The sequence below is a fragment of the Schistocerca nitens genome, chromosome 4 (genome assembly GCF_023898315.1).
Source record: "Schistocerca nitens isolate TAMUIC-IGC-003100 chromosome 4, iqSchNite1.1, whole genome shotgun sequence".
Taxonomy (NCBI): Eukaryota; Metazoa; Arthropoda; class Insecta; order Orthoptera; family Acrididae; genus Schistocerca; species Schistocerca nitens.
In genome coordinates, this window is record NC_064617.1 from 623,427,170 (window position 1) to 623,445,797 (window position 18,628).

Below are 18,628 nucleotides of genomic sequence, written 5' to 3' on the forward strand. Positions count from 1 at the left end.
TTCTTAGTCTGGCTAATAATCATACATTCTGCAGCTATCCCTGATTTATTGAGCCAGAGAGGGTGAGTGCGCAGGTGGTACTTTATACTTCATTACTGTACAGTGCTTGCGGTTCGTCTCATTCAGTTAAAACTGTGTTGCATATCCTTACAGGTGATAACTGTTAGACATTGCAGTTACAACTTAACGTACATCAGCATTTGCGTACGTATCATTGAAAAGTGGGAGTTGGGAAAGCAGGAAAGGGGTGAACGGAGACTAATCAGTTACCGTCGGTTGCACAGAAAACCCACAAACTTTACTTTTAAACAACAAAAGTCTCAACCATCATTTTCAAAGATTTTACTACACTGGCGCCTGAAAACCTTATTAGAAGAATTGCAAGTTATTTTGGGCTGAAGGCCACAAGCAAAGTTACACACAATCAATGGCTGAAGGCCTGATTAAGAAGGTTCAAAATTATTCGTCGGCTGAAGGTCAGAAGCACTTTCAAAAACACACAACGGCTGAAGGCCTGAATTACCAGTAAGGTGGACAATTACACGTTAAAAATACCGAAAACTCTTTTAACAATTTTAATAACTGTAACACGTTATAGTGACGGCTTAAGGCTTGATAGAGACAGAATTGAAACTCTTTGTCGGCTGAAAGCCACAAGAAATGTTACAAACAATTAACCGCTGAAGGCCAGCAGCTATTTCAGAATACACAACGGCTAAAGGTCTGAATTACAAGTGAGAAAGGCAGTTACACATTAACCAATACTAGGATATTTTCTTTTTAACAATGAAATGGTTCAAATGGCTCTAAGCACTATGGGACTTAACATCAGAGGTCATCAGTCCCCTAGACGTAGAACTATTTAAACCAAACTAACCTAAGGACATCACACACATACATGCCCGAGGCAGGATTCGAACCTGCGACCGTAGCAGCAGCGCGGCTCCGGACTGAAGCGCCTAGAACCTTCGGCCACAGCGGCCTGCTCTTAACAATCAAAGCGGTAACAAGCTACAGTAACAGCTGCAGGCCTTATTAAGAAAAATTGCTAATTATTGGTCGCCTGAAGGCCACAATGTTACATACAATCAACGGCTGAAGGCCTGATTAAGAAGGTTGAAAATTAATCGTGGGCTGAAGGCCACAAGCAATTTCAGAATACACAAGGGCTGAAGGCCTGAATTACAAATAACGTGGACAATTACACCTTAAAAATACTAAAACTCTTTCTAATGATCTTAATAACTTGAAACAAGCTATAGTGACAGCTGAAGCCCTCACTAAAACAGGATTGAAAATTATTTGTCGGCTGAAGGCCACAAGCAACGTTACAAACAATTAACGGCCGAAACCCTGATTAAGAAAGGATTAAAAATTTATTGGGGGCTGAAGGCCACAAGCGATTTTCAGAATAATCAACGGCTGAAGGCCTGAATTACAAGTAAGGAAGGCGGTTACATGTTAAAATACTAAAACGTTTTTAAAACAATCTTAACAAACTGTAACAGGCTATAGTGACGGCTGCAGGCCTTATTAAGAGAAAATTGAAAATCATTTGTCGGCCGAAGGCCACAATCAGTGTTACAAACAATTAACGGCTGAAGGCCGGAATTACCAGTAAAATATTAGGGTAAATTTTAAAAAAATTATGTCAACTTGTCCAAATAAGACGGAGTGATACACAGACAGTGCCTCCTGAAGTGACCTGAGGAGGGTGACTACAGCAGTGTAACCAGTGGCACAGGCAACCAAGAGTTGTACTCATGTAACAGGACGGCAACACACACTAGGGGTAGCTTAAGCGCCGACCGACCGACTAACCAATCTGCCTAACGTCCGATCACCAGTACAACGATGGAATATTTTTAGGCAAGGGCGGAGAGATGAACAGCACTACGTCTTCTGAAAAACATCCAAGGCCGAAGGAAACACTAGAACCAAGGCAGACCTCCCAGAAACATAAGCACAGTACAATTCAAGAGGCTGTCGAACTACACGCATTGTCGGACAGCATCAACACCACGAGGAAAGATACATTGCCGGAAAAGTTCGCTAACCTCCAGGGCAGGTAACTGGGGCGTTAGCGGCCACAAGGCAGAAAATACCGCTGTTGCACTTCAGTAATAAGAATAATACCAAATCCAAACCAACATCAAGGAGCAGAAGGCGGCTAATACACTCCTGGAAATGGAAAAAAGAACACATTGACACCGGTGTGTCAGACCCACCATACTTGCTCCGGACACTGCGAGAGGGCTGTACAACCAATGATCACACGCACGGCACAGCGGACACACCAGGAACCGCGGTGTTGGCCGTCGAATGGCGCTAGCTGCGCAGCATTTGTGCACCGCCGCCGTCAGTGTCAGCCAGTTTGCCGTGGCATACGGAGCTCCATCGCAGTCTTTAACACTGGTAGCATGCCGCGACAGCGTGGACGTGAACCGTATGTGCAGTTGACGGACTTTGAGCGAGGGCGTATAGTGGGCATGCGGGAGGCCGGGTGGACGTACCGCCGAATTGCTCAACACGTGGGGCGTGAGGTCTCCACAGTACATCGATGTTGTCGCCAGTGGTCGGCGGAAGGTGCACGTGCCCGTCGACCTGGGACCGGACCGCAGCGACGCACGGATGCACGCCAAGACCGTAGGATCCTACGCAGTGCCGTAGGGGACCGCACCGCCACTTCCCAGCAAATTAGGGACACTGTTGCTCCTGGGGTATCGGCGAGGACCATTCGCAATCGTCTCCATGAAGCTGGGCTACGGTCCCGCACACCGTTAGGCCGTCTTCCGCTCACGCCCCAACATCGTGCCGCCCGCCTCCAGTGGTGTCGCGACAGGCGTGAATGGAGGGACGAATGGAGACGTGTCGTCTTCAGCGAGGAGAGTCGCTTCTGCCTTGGTGCCAATGATGGTCGTATGCGTGTTTGGCGCCGTGTAGGTGAGCGCCACAATCAGGACTGCATACGACCGAGGCACACAGGGCCAACACCCGGCATCATGGTGTGGGGAGCGATCTCCTACACTGGCCGTACACCACTGGTGATCGTCGAGGGGACACTGAATAGTGCACGGTACATCCAAACCGTCATCGAACCCATCGTTCTACCATTCATAGACCGGCAAGGGAACTTGCTGTTCCAACAGGACAATGCACGTCCGCATGTATCCCGTGCCACCCAACGTGCTCTAGAAGGTGTAAGTCAACTACCCTGGCCAGCAAGATCTCCGGATCTGTCCCCCATTGAGCATGTTTGGGACTGGATGAAGCGTCGTCTCACGCGGTCTGCACGTCCAGCACGAACGCTGGTCCAACTGAGGCGCCAGGAGGAAATGGCATGGCAAGCCGTTCCACAGGACTACATCCAGCATCTCTACGATCGTCTCCATGGGAGAATAGCAGCCTGCATTGCTGCGAAAGGTGGATATACACTGTACTAGTGCCGACATTGTGCATGCTATGTTGCCTGTGTCTATGTGCCTGTGGTTCTGTCAGTGTGATCATGTGATGTATCTGACCCCAGGAATGTGTCAATAAAGTTTCCCCTTCCTGGGACAATGAATCCACGGTGTTCTTATTTCAATTTCCAGGAGTGTAGCTTCCGCCAAACTGACAGACTCCACTTGTTGGTTGGTCTCACCAACCCTGGGAGCAGCAACACGCAAACAACAGCGAGATCTCAAACAGTGGAGGTTTCAGTACTGGATAAGGTTTACTCAACTTCAAACGTCCTGGGTTCGGTCGTCAGCTACAGCCCCTCGATCCGACAGTGCCTGCACGCCGCCATCAGTCCCGGCCTTCCCTTCGCACTGCGGACCTCGTCGCTGCTCCGTCCGAAGCCGAACTCCCTGACACAGACGACGACCCAGAATACTAGCCGTGGCACCAAAGACAGTACCACAGTACTGGCTATCGATAACCGCCGCTGCTGCCATTCGTGGACAAGAAATACTAGCAACTCAGTGGAACCATTAACACAAGAAGGATCGAGACGGCACTACCACTGTTACATGACGTCAAGTTATGAACGGCAAGATCGCGAGCCGCACACGGCTGAATCATACTGACGAATCAGAATGTGATTAGTAACTACGTGAAATAGAAACAACATACACGTCACAGTTATTGAACTTTGTGAAAACAAAGGTAAATTAGTTACAATCTACCGTGTGCACACACTTTATTCAACACATAAACCTTACTCTAGATATTCCGATTTAGGTCATGATATGTTCGATATGCCTGCCATCCTTGGCGATGATGAGGCCCATACCAATAACGATATTCTTCATGATGCGCTGAAGGGTTAGAACATCGATGCTGTCGATGATCTTCCTAATGGCTTTTTTCAGCTCAGCAACGGTTTTAGTGTTATTGCTGTCCACCTTGTCTCCAAAGAACCCCCTTAAAAAGGTGGCAGATGTTTTCAGATCCAGAGAATACAGCGGCCTATCGAGGCCCATGCCAATGGCCTCTTGGTTCCCTACAGCCAGAATATGCTTCTCCGCTTCAAACATTTTACTACTTCGGTGGGGCTGAGCTCCATCTTGAGTGAATCACATCTTGTTGGAATCACGGTCATTTTGGATAATGGGAATGAAATCATCTGCCTAAGCGTCACATGCTGCTCAGTAGTCACCGTGCCTTCAAGGAATATCGCAACATTTTTCCGTGACTAGACGCTGCACACCACACGGTCACCCCTTGAGTGTGAAGACACCTCTCCATCGCGAAATGCTATTTCTCAGCCCCCAAAATGAGACAATTCCGCTTATTGACGAACCCACCCGAATTAAAGTGGGTTTCATTTCTCAACCAAACCATATCACACTTACTAATTGGCATGATGCCCCGCGTCCAACGGTGCAGTTTGAACGTCTTAACACAAATCGTTCAGAAGTTATGGCCATTTTATTTCATATAGTTCAATAATAGTCAGTCTGTAGGAAGTGGAATAGCACCTTTACTCCACACGAAGAAGTCGGATGCATACTGGGTGTTCCTTCTAAGAGTCCTTACGCGTATTTTCTCTGTCTTTCCGGTAGATATTTTCAGTTTCGTTTTTGCAGCGTGCAGCTGCTCCAGTCTAAACAAGTACTGCTGTTGTTTCACGAGGCGCCCAGTCTCGACGAAAAGAGCCGATTTCGTTCCCTTCACAAACAAAATGATTTTCAAAACGGTGTTTTACGTGCCCGTTCGATACAGTGCTCCCAAATTAGTCTAATCGACTCTTTTATTATCGATAGATATGGACAGGGACTGTGAAACACGAAGAATAACGAGTACATCAGCAACGACAGAGCACCACAGGTGCATGGTGGTAGTAATACTTTCTGAAGCTCAGCTGTTGCCTAGGCTATTTTTAATATCACTTGGTGCAGAGATTCAATAGCAGCTCAGAAACACGAAAATGAGTAGCTGAATTTTATTGTTGGTGATTGACACAACATCGGTGCACGACAAAACATCGGTGATGACACAACATGACAAAAATATTAAACAGAAAACAGTTTTCCAGATGTTCTGTTAGGTGTTATTCATTAGTGACTGCCGAAGATAAACGAAGAAAATTACGAAGTATTCTGTGGAGGCGTCTACCCAGCAAGGATACAGAAACTGACACTGACAACAGACTTTAAAAAAGGAGAAAGAGAGCGAAGTTTGTAACAGAAGCCCATCGGCGTACAAATTTCTGCGTTACCGAATATACACGTATGGCTCATCAATGATCTCCAAGATTCTACAAATGTTTTTTGCGTCGATCGTGCTCCACAGCCCCCAAGTATTTGTAACAGGGAGGCATGACCGCCAGGAAACTGTATGATGATTACAGCGATTAGTTTTGATGTATTTTTCTTCATCTGGTCGATGCAAGTGATAGTAGATGAAAATGGCGAGCCATTGTCATCACGTATCATGAATAGTTAAACATTGTAATTACTTGCGTACATGTCTTTTTATTGCCACTAATTTGAAGTTAGTGGTGCAAACCTATGACCCGACTATCGGTGTGAGAGCAGGTAGAGTGCAGCCTTACTCCTCTCCACGGCGTTAGGAGGGGGAGGGGTGGCATGACACTCGCCCAGGCCCGTCTTTACCCCCAGGAAAGATCCATGGTCCTAATACTGACAGTGGGAAAAGTGGTCCTGGAAGTGCTGGAATGTGGAAGATTACCCACCATTACCAGGGTTGCTTAGGGACTCCCTAAACTGGAGCCCAGTGCTCTGTCCACTAGTCTGTCACAGCCCGATTAAAACTGCCATGGCCTTTGATATTTGCTAACTTCACAATGAACTTTTGCATCTTAAAAAAATGCAAATCAAATAAAACTATAAGCTGCAATATACTTACAGTGTACAACCTGTCACTGCTTAAATTTTGAATAAGAATCATCAGCAATGACATCCGAAGACTTCTGGCATAAGAAGTCACCCTCATTCTACCAACGGCCTTGTCAAAGGGAACGGAAGAGTAGTCAGAGGTTCAGGACACTCTCTTGCCCTTAAGGTTTAACGGCCGCTAGTAAATGGAAGAATCAGGATTGAGCAACAGTACGACGATGCCGAAGGCAATGGAAACCCCTACATTAAAGACACACTGTGTTTCCACGGGAAATGTGGCTCGTAATAGAAACAGTGTCGTGACGATCACTCCATTTGCAAAGATTCTGAACAAATCCGCCATCTGGATCTCTGAGAGGAGACTGGCAAGTAGGTGGTGCCCATTAAAAAAAAGACTGAATAACCATCGAAGGATAACATTCTACTAGTTGGCGCTTTGAACTTGGTAGGGAAGCTATAAAATCTATAATGTGAGATGCTAAGGCTCAATACAGATATCGTAGAGGTCCGTGAAGGGAGATGGAGGCAAGACAAGAATTTATGGTCAGGCGAGGAAAGTGTAGTATCAACAGCAGCAGAAAATTTTACAAATGGTGTAGGATTCCTTATGAACAGGAAGGTATGGCAGAGAGTGACATGGTATTTCTCATCAGATTCGACAGCAAACTAACACGGACAGCATTAACTAAGGTACTCATACCGACGTGCAAGCTGAAGATGAAGAGAAGTTATATGAGGATACTGAACGAGCAATTCAGTAAAAAATGGGAGATGATAATTTAACAGTCGTGGGGGACGAGAATGAGGTTTTAGCGGAAGTAGTGGAAGGATGGTTACGGGAAAATATGGGTTTGGTCGTAAGAATGAGAGAGAAGAAAGACTAATTGAGTTCTGAAGTAAAATTCAGATGTTAATAACAAATATTCTGTTCAAAAATCGCAAGAAGAGGAAGTACACTTGATACAGACCGGGAAAACAGTTATATTACATCATGGTCAGGAAAAAGACTCAAGAATCGGACTGTAACAAATACCCAGCAGCGCATACAGATTCAGATAACAATTTGGTAATGTTGAAGAGTAGGCTGAAGATTAAGAGACTAGTCACGAAGAACCAATGTACAAACAAGTGGGATGCGAATGTGCTCAGAAAGGAAGTGGTACACTTCAAGTTTTCTAAAGCTGCAGATACTGTGATACTGAATAGCTTAATAACAGTTCACTTCAAGAGCGTTGGATGTCTCTAAATAGGACAATGACAGAGGTTGATGAGAAGGACGTAGGTGCACAGTAACTGCAAGAGTAACATAAGTAATCAGTAGATCGACGACAGGAGGAAATACAAAAAAGTTTCGGGAAATTGAGTAACACTGAAATACAAGTTACTTAGGAATGAAATAAATGGGCTGTGCAGGGAAGCGAAGACGAAATGGCTACTGAAAAATGTGAAGAAATCGAAAATGAAATGATTATCGGAATTACTGTTTCAGCATACAGAAATATAGAAACAACGTTCCGTGAAATGAAAAGCTAGGGGGATAACATTAAAAGTTCAGTGGGAATTCCAGGTTATATGTTGAGAAGAGAGCGGATAAATGTAAAGAGTACACTGAATGCCTCTATTCGGGGGAGAACTGATCTGATGACTCATAGAAGAGGAAACAGGAACCGTTACAGAAGAGAAAGGAGACCCAGTATTAGAATCAGAATTTAGAAGAACATTGGAAGAATAAGGTAGGAGAGATATCTAAATTCCATCCGAAGTTTTTAAATCATTGTGCCAGAGGGTTAAAACAATCGATTATTCACGTTGGTGTGTTGAGTGTATGAGACTAGCGATATAGGATAAGACTTCATCAGACTTTCGGCAGAGCATCATTCGCATAATTCCAAAAAATTGCAAAAACCGTAAAGAGCGGAAATTAATGTACAATCAGCTTAGCAGTTCATGCATCGAAGTTGCTGACAAGACTAATATACAGAAGAATAGGAAAGAAAGTTGAGGCTATGTTAGAAGACCATTAGTTTTGCTTTAGGGAAGGTCAAATCACCAGAGAAGCAGTTCGGAGGTTTTGGTTGACAATGGAAGCAAGACTGAAGGAAAATAAAGACATGTTCATAGGATCTGTCTACCTGGAAAAAGCCCTCGAGAATGTAAAATGGTTCAAAATTTTCAAAATTCTGAGAAAAACAATGGTTCAAATGGCTCTGAGCACGGTCATCAGTCCCCTAGAACTTAGAACTACTTAAACCTAACTAACCTAACGACATCACACACATCCATGCCCGAGGCAGGATTCGAACCTACGACCGTAGCCGTCCCGCGGTTCCGGACTGCAGCGCCTAGAATCGCACGGCCACCGCGGCCGGCTTGAGAAAAACAGGAATAGGCTATAGGGAAATACGGGTAATATATAACATCTACTAGAACCAAGAGCGAACAAAAAGAGTGATACATCTCGAATGGAGTGTACGGATTAAAATGGGTGTTCAAACCATGCGTCGAAAAAGTTAATTAAAATTCAAGGTGAAAGGGTAGCAATGATAAGATCCACTGAAGACATTACCATCCTCAGTGTAAGTGAAGAAGAGCTACGAGATCTGTTGAATGGAACGAACAGTTCTTGCAACCAATGTCCTCAATTATTTGCTGGATTTATTCCAATCTCTGTCTTCCTCTTCAGTTTTTTGCCTCTACACCTCCCTCTAGTGCCATGGAAGTCATTCCCTCATGCCTTAAGCGATGTCCTATCATGCTGATCCTTCTCCTTATCAGTGTTTTCCATATATTCCTTTCCTATCCGATTCTGTGTAGAACCTCTTCATTCTTTACCATATCAGTCCACATAATTTTCAACATTCGTCTGAAGCACCACATCTGAAGTGCTTCGCTTCTCTTTTGTTCCGGTTTTCCCATAGTCCATGTTTCACTACCACACAATGCTGTACTACACACGTACATTCTCCGAAATTTCTTCATCAAATTAAGGCAGATATTTGATATTAGTAGACTTCTCTTGGCCAGGAATGCCTTTTTCGCCATATTTGCCATATCTAGTCTGTTTTTGATGTCCTCCTTGCTCCATCGGTCATAGGTTATTTCACGGCCTAGGTAGCAGAATTCCTTAACTTCATCTACTTCGTGACCATCCGGCATGACCTTAAGTTTCTCGTTTTCTCATTTCTTCTACTTCTCATTACCTTCGTCTTTCTTCGATTTACTCTAAATCCGCACTGTGTGCCTATTAGACTGTTCATTACGTTCAGCAGATCATGTATTTCTTCTTCATTTTCACTCAGGGCAACAATGTCATCAGCGAATCGTATCATTGATACCCTTTCACCTTGAATTTTAATTCCACTCCTGAACCTTTTTTTTTATTTCCATCGTTGCTTCATCGATGTACAGACTGAACAGTATGGGTGAAAGGATAGATCCTTGTCTTACGCCCTTTTTAATACGAGCACTTCGTTCTTTTTCGTCCACTCTTATTATTCCGTCTTGGCTGTTGTACATATTGTGTATGACCCGTCTCTCCCTATGGCTTACCAGTACTTTTTTCAGAATTTCAAACGTTTTTTCCAGGTCGTCTCTCCCTATGGCTTACCAGTACTTTTTTCAGAATTTCAAACACCTTGCACAATTTTACATTGTCGAACGCTTTTTCCAGGTCGACAAATCCTATGAACTTCTATTGATTTTTCTTTAGTCTTGCTTCCAGTATCAACTGGACAGTCCGAATTGCCTCTCTCGTGTCTTTACTTTTCCTAAAGCCAAACTGATCGACATCTATCGCATATTCAATTTTCTTTTCCATTCTTCTGTATGATATTCTTGTAAGCAACTAGGATGCATGAGCCGTTAGGCTGATTGAGCTATAATTCTCGCATTGCTCTTGCCGACTGAGGAATTGTGTGGATGATGCTTTTCCGAAAGTCAGGTGGTATGTCACCAGACTCATACATCCTACACACCAAAGTGAATAGTCGTTTTGTTGCCACTTTCCGCAATGATTTTAGAGATTCTGATGGAATGTTATCTATCCCTTCTACCTTATTTGACCTTAAATCCTCCAATGCTCTTTTAAATTCTTACTGTATTAACCTTTCAGTATCCTCATACACTTTCTCTATCTCTTCATCTTCGGCTTGTGTCGTCGGCATGTATACCTGAACTATAGTTGTTGGTCTTGGTTTTGCTGTCGATTCTGATAAGAACAATCCTATCACTGAACTGTTCACAGTATGACACTCTCCGCCCTACCTTCCTATTCATAACGAATCCTATATCCGTTATACAATTTTCTGCTGCTGTAGATATTGCCCTATGCTCATCTGACCAGAGATCCTTGTCTTCTTTCCACTTCACTTAAGCTGACCCCTACTATATCTATACTGAGCCTTTGCACTTCCCTTTTCAGAATCTATTGTTTCCCTACTACGTTCTAGCTTCTGACATTCCACGCCCAGACTCGTAGAACATTATCCTTCCGTTGATTATTCAATCTTTTTCTCATGGTAACCTCCCCCTTGGCAGTCCACTCTCGGAGATCCGAATGAAATCTTTTGCCTATAGAGAGATCATCATGATACTTCTTCAGTTATAAGCAACATGTCCTGTGGATACACGTTACGTGTCTTTAACGCTGTGGTTTCCATTGCCTTCTGCATTCTCATACCGTTGATCATTGCTGATTCTTCCGCCTTTAGGGGCAGTTTCCCACCCCTAGGACAAGAGAGTGCCCCGAACTTCTGTCTGCTGCTCCACCCTCTTTGACAAAGCCGTTGGCAGAATGAGGGTGACTTCCTATGCCGGAAGTCTTCGGCCGAAAGTGCTGATTATTAATCAAAATGTTATCAGCATCGGGATTCGGTCCCGGGGCCGAAGACGTTTAGATTTTGGATGAAACACGCTATCCCTTTTTTTTTCTTTCCCTTTTGTTCGATACAGTTCGTTGCGTTTGGTATGGGGGACGTTACAAGACATCCGTTCAAGGTGATCGTTGATTCCTTGACTCAGTTCTTTTATTACAGAGAGCACGCAATCCTCTGACCGAACACGTTGAGCTACCGTGCCGGCGGCCCCTACACCAGCCTAATGTGCGCAGAATATGAACTGAGAGTAAATCGATGAATGACGAAAGTGATGAGAAGTAGCTGATACGAAAATAGCGAGAAACGTAAGATGAGAACTGCTGATGATTTAATTCTTAAGTTAAAATTGGCATGGAAGCAACAGATGAAACTAATTTGTGTCAACTTCTCGCTTGCGGATATCTGCAGTGCCATAGGGTTGTTGGCCCAAGTATGTACACATGTATTGTCGGTGAATCCAATCCTTGAACTTCTAAATAAGAAACATTCAACAGAACTAAAGCAATTACCATACATTAAATAAATAAGATTGCGTGTTACAGTGTTACCACAAGTAACAGCTGGAATCTGCATGAAAATGCTGTGAGAAGAAGCAGCCATTTGCATGTATTTTAATAACTTTACTTACTTCTTGACCACAGTTTTATTATTTTCTAAAACACCTTAAGAGTTTCGACATTCCGTCAGGCTGTAAAAAACATAAATCGTGTTACGTCAGCCATATAAAATTGTACATTAGATACATTGTATCACACCACCATCCGCAACCACGAGATAAGATGACGCACCACCAATCCAGGTCGTCAAACCTAGTTCAAATTACGAAAAGTGCTAACTACCATGAAAGAGATAGTGCTAAAATGTATCATCTGTTTCCAGCTTTATCTCATGGCATAAACTTTCACTTCTCCCAGTATTCATCTAACCTCTGGTCAGCAAGATGCAGTACACTTATGTGAAACATGAATCAAGAAAATGATGTATCTAGGAAGACTGTGTAACATTGTTTTTAAAAATGAATATCTGGATGCTCAAAAGTATAGTCACAAATTACGTATTTCTAGTTCATCCAGTATGCGTTCAGCCTTACAAAACATCCTACATTTTCGTAAATCTAATACAGTACCATAAACTAAACAGACTGTAGTCTCCATGAAATTTTATTTGAAGGACTGTGACACAAAACAGACTGAAATGAGCGTAGCGATTCAGTGACCAGCATCTACATTCTTGATATTTCACAACCACTCCCAATCTACACCACTGCTTGTGAATACGCGGAAGCACGTCCGTGCGCAGATGGATATAAAATGCGATTCAACTCAAGACAGCGTTCAGAACAGTACATAATTTGGAATGGTCTTACCGGTATTCTTGCACGTTATAGAAGCTATTCGAAACCATGGCTCTCCTTCAAACTAAGCACTTCATTAAGAACAGGATGGTTGTTCAAATATGGAGTCAGAAGCAGAGACATCTCACCACTACAAGGCACTGAAAGATGACTGTCTCCAAAGTAGCGTTACACAGGAAAAACAAGAGGATGAGAATGATCACCGACAATCTCTTGAACAAGTAACAGCATGGCACTCCCTGCTACCTAGGCATGGAATTACCTGATTGCCTATGATTCACCAAAGAAAAACATTCTGATGAAGTAGTTGCGAAAAGAGTTTTCGAACGTATCAGAATCGATGTACGCTAGTATAAATAACTCAGAATAGTTATAATTATGAGGGAATAATGGATCCGGCGGGAAAACTTCTAGATACACAAATAATATGCATCTTCAAAATGTTAATTATTTTGTGAGAATGTGCAACAGCCAACAACGGATATTTTTGAATATTTCCTCTATTTGACGTCCTTTTTCTTTTAACTATTAACTCACAAAAATGCTTCCACATTTTCTGTCAGACATTGACTAGATCTACGCAGAAACCATTTCCACCAACAAATTGGGTATATAACAGTAAAAATGAGGAAAGATTTGGACGTAATCTGTTCCTAAAGAAACCGTCCTCATAATAATTTATGAAAGTAAAAGGAAATATGAAACTAAACAGAAACACCTGGGGAGCATTTCTGGCCCACTTAACACAACCACATTTATTCTCAGAGGGGCAACAGCTTCACTCTAACAGCAGATCAGCTCTGCGGCCTACCCACGGTCAGCCCCTGCTTCGATCTCCACATTTTCGCCTGCTACGTTTTCCTCCGAGTGGTGTGCTCCATATGTTATGTAGATGTTCTCTGTGGAACGGGCGCCGTACTGAATGCATAATACATTGTCTTCCGGGTGCCCGGGAATAAGATACCCCTTCGGTTTTTCCTTCCGAAGAATTCTCGCATATCTACCATGGAATATATTGCTGATACGATTCCGTATGAATTAAGGCAATATAAGACATTTGTCTAGGGCAGGGCCACTGGCTTGAACATTACCTATGAGTGTGTTTCAGATGTAGAGTGTTAAACGACGAATTTATCTTGAACATAGACATATAGTCAGCACATATAGAATACGGAAAAGTGAAAACAATTTTCGGAGAAATCGAAAGCGATTGTTGAGCGCACAAGAAAGCAATGCAAGGAGTGCATTCAGAGCCTGTAGTTGGTGAAGGAAGATTATGCTAATATGGTAGACGAAGAACTGGATGTGGATTTGGGGAAATGAGGGATCAAGCATTAAAAGCTGTTTTTGACTGAGCTTTTAAAGACTGAAGATCAATTTGGGCCAAAGAGATTTATACCGCTCCTTTGTAGTTTTTTAAGTCAGTGGGTAAACTGGCAATCAAAGTATTATTCTAGTTAGGGTATGAAATGCATGACTCTCGAGACAAAACAGTTGCCATTCGGAAGGCTATCAGAAACACCAACCGCAATGTAGAGATGGAAAGTAGGGAGGGTCCCAATCAGATTATCAGCTCACGTCCGATAGTTGCTGACAGAAATATTATACGAAAAAATTAAAAGAATATTTCCCAGGTGACAAGCAGCAAATAATCAGGGATGAAGGATGGAAGGGATACCCTGAGATGAGGAGGTTAAAACAACAGCACCAAGCCATTACGTAGACTGATGGCTCAAAAACAAAAACGAATGGCCATTACTTTAGATGCAGGATTAGTAAAGGCACCATAGACCCTGATATGACGCTAAACTTGATGATGGAAGCAAGCTGGCAACAATATCAAGACACTTTCACCGAATTTATCTCTGCCATCAGGGAATGGTAGGGCTGGGTTGAAATGTTGGTGATCCCTATTCTTCAAGATTTTCATTTAATAAGATATCAAAATCAAATTTACAATGAGTATCAACAGTTTTAAATGTGACTCTATTTTCTACATTGTAACATTTTTCTGCAACTGACTGACAGACTTTGAATAACACCAAAATTCCTAGGCGTTACAACAAACATAAAAAATTAAAAAACTGGTAACAGATCTCATGAACAGACACACAATACTGAAAGAACTGGAATAAGTGAGTCACACAGGGCTGTCCAACAAAGTAAGTACAATAAAATTAGTAACAAATTCAAAAATGCGTGTTGTTGTAGTCCTCAGTCAACAGACTTGTTTGATGCAGCTCTCCATGCTACTTTATTCTGTGCAAGTTTCTTCATCTCCAAGTAACTACTGCAACCTACATCCTTCTGAACCTGCTTAGTGTATTCATCTCTTGGTCTCTCTCTACGATTTTTTTCCTCCATGCTGCCCTCCAGTATTAAACTGGTGATCCCTTGATGCCTCAGAACATGTCCTACCAACCGATTCCTTTCTAAGGTCAAATTGTGCCACAAACTCCTCCCCAATTCGATTCAGCACCTCCTCATTAGCTACGTGATGTACCCATGTAATATTTAGCATTCTTCTGTAGCACCTCATTTCGAAAGCTTCTGTTCCCTTCGAGTGTAAACTGTGTATTGTCCATGTTGCACTGCCATACAAGGCCACACTCGATACAAACACTTTCAGAAAAGACTTCCAGACACTTAAATCTATACTCTATGTCAACAAATTTCTCTTCTTCAGAAACGCTTTCCTTGTCATCGCCAGTCTACGTTTTATATCGGATGTTTTGCACCCCAAATAGTAAAACTCATCTACTACTCTACGTGCCTCATTTCCTTACTAATTCCCTCATCGTCACCTGATTTTTTCGACTACACTCCATTATCCTCGTTTTGCTTTTGTTAATGTTCATCTTATATCCTCATGTGGATAACAGACCCAAAATAAAATGTCCTGTGTAGTGCAGAGCACCACAACCAGGTTCCTTGTGATGTGCCTTATTCTGCGACGTCTAACGTCCTCGCTTTCACCACACCACAGCTCTGGAGGGCGCTGTTGTAATGTGGACGTTGCCGTCAATTCAGTCGCCTTGGAGCGCTGGCAGTGCCATGGCTATAGTCGCAGGGCTCTTTGAACTACCGTGGATGGTGACTCCTACTGATGACACAGTATCAAAGTCATGTAAGGCGTTTGAAATGAAAAGTTCTGCAAGACAATCTAAATTCCTAAAAAAAAAAAGAAAAGAGAAATAAACTGTATAAAAGTATTGGTGATATGTAAAATAAAACCAGGATTAAAAAGATCTTAAGGCAGGAACAGATATTACATTCTACTGTGCAGCTTGTGTCTAGGAACCATTGGAGGCTATAAATCAGAGGTACGAAAGTGGCATTAAAATTCATGGTGAAACATTTTTAACTTTCACTGTTCACGCAGTAGGTGCGACAGGGGTGTAGGTACTTCTCGGCAGCTCAGTGACCAGGCTCCTCACGTCAAACGGAACCTCTGGTCCGCAGATGGTCTTTTAGACTGATACTAATTAACTGAATGAACAATGAATATCGATTATAACCGCTTTTTATTTTAAAAAATGACATACACATTGGTAGAGAAAGAACGAAAAGGAGTTGATATTCTCAGTTGGAAGAAGCCCATGTGGACTTCTTGTTTTAGAATAAATCAAATAAATGGTTCGAACCATTAGTTATCTTGTTAGCTTTGGAAGTGATAGTCAATAATTCACGAAGTATCAATTATTGCCTGAAATTTACGATTGTTGTCCAAAACAATAAAGTGAAATTATCAACTACACAATGGGAATTTGCATATGAGAACATTCAATCAATTGAAGGATGTCCACAAAAAGTGAGTGTTGCATACTAGCAAACGGTTTGCATAATTACAGAAATTCATCAGTTGGAACTTGGAAACACATGAGAAGGAATAGTATTCGATTTCAGAGGAGCACTGAAAATACTGGCAGAGTTATAGTGCCAATATCACATGCTCACGTAGTGCCCAACTGAATGGATGTACAAGGCAACATTTTGCCAAGCGCGTTACTTTTGTTGGTTCCCACTAGGAAGCTAGCCTCATATTTCGAATGTATTGACATCTGAGAAGAAAAAGGCTAAACTTATGCTGCACAAATTAAACTGTGGTATTTTGATGTTTACCCATAAATTATGATTGTAGCCAGCCAGTGTAACGATGTAGCCGGAGCTGCAGAGGGGCAACACCTGCATTTCAATTCCTTGAGTGAGCCCTTTCTGTTTCTTCAAGGGCAGAGATATCATATGCGCATTTGAAATTACATTACAGGTCCTATACTATGCATTTCTTGAAGCAAAAATACCTTCAGAATCATGTTGCTTGCAATTTAGAAACGATAGGTGATGCTTACGTCATCAAGGCAGGACTTGCTGACTAATACCCCAACTTGCTAAACTAATCACATATTTTTGCCTGTTGCAATGTGTTAGAGCTGGGTTAAACTTGTTCATTCAGAAAAATTGAGTGTTTTTAAAGCAGATGTCCCAATGCTATTAGAAAGTCATTATTGCTGAACCGTCATAGACGCTATAATCTTGGTCATCATAGATAATTTCACTAATAAAATTACTTTATGGGTATCTATTACCTGTTGTAATTCAAGATTTCAAGAACTATTCTCCTTGCTTGTGGCATACTTTGACCATGGGAGCGCAATACACACTGGAAGACTGTCGGTGACGGCGAAGGGAGAGTGACATCCAGTACTGGGCGCAGACGCGTCAGCACAGCATGAACGAATGTTAAATGTACCTACCGTCAATGTTCCTGAACATCAGTGATGGTGGAATTCATTTTCTCAATAGCAACACCATACCGAAGACATTTCGCGGAAGGGTAAACTTCGTAGTCACATTTGATTTCGATAATAGTAATATGACTTATGCACCTTGTAGAAAAACTTAAAAGTCAGATCCTACTCATTAAGTAACTTCTCCAGAAATGGATGTTAAAAAATTTCCTGGCATATTAAAACTGTGTGCCGGATCGAGACTCGAATCTCGGGACCTTTGCCTTTCGCGGGAGGGTACTCTAACGACTGAGCTACCCAAACCCGACTCACGACCCCTCCTCACACCTTCAGTTGTGTCAGTACCTCGTCTCTTACCTACCTCTTCCTACCTACCTACCTATCTACCTGAAGCAGTCAGCCTTCAGCGGCGCAGCGGTACGGACGGCGTTTACGTCCCTGCCGCACATGTGCGGGAAAGGCGTTTACGTTAAGTATGTAACGGTTTGCCGCGGTAATACATAGAACGACACTGTTAATTAGTTTTGTTAATGAATATGCTCGACCGAAGGGTTAAGAGATACAACGTTATTTACGGGACGAGGTAAAACTCGAACCTGACGTTCTAGTAGGAATACACTTATCTTTAGTCAGCAGTGTGATCTATGTCAAGCTCATCAATGAAGCGGCATGTGGCGAACTACTACTCCGATACCGATAAGGACTTGGTTTCTGCCATTCGGACGGGATTTTTGGAGCGGTTACAGTTGAACATGTCGGCATGGGACTACGAACAATCTGCATCACTGAGCTTCCATTCGAAATCCAAGAAGAATTGGCGATAGACGCCCTGCGTCCTTACGGATCAGTCCTGTCCCATGTGGCTGAAAAATGGGCGAGTTTAAAAACGTATCCTGTCCTCAATGGCGTCAGAGAAATACGGATCTAAATCCGATAACATGTTCCTTCATACTTGTACGTGGCTAGTAGCAGGGCGAATGTAATCCACGACGGACAATCAAGGACGTGCTCTGGGTGTGGGAAGGAGGGACACATACGTTCTGAGTTTACTCAACGAAGGTTGTTACAGCTGCCAAGGGATGATCCACCACTCGCACCGCATCCGACTCTCCTCCCCATGACCTATGTTACCGAATTACACGATAAGGTAGGCAGCGCGACAGAAACGTAGTGGAACGTACAGACAGAGGCAGATTGTGGCGAGCCACGAGAGGACGATGTCACGCTGGACCACCCGCAGCAGTCACGGGACGCCGTCTCTTCGGTGCCGCTTGTGGCCCCTTCAGATAAGGCACTTACGGCCGTCGA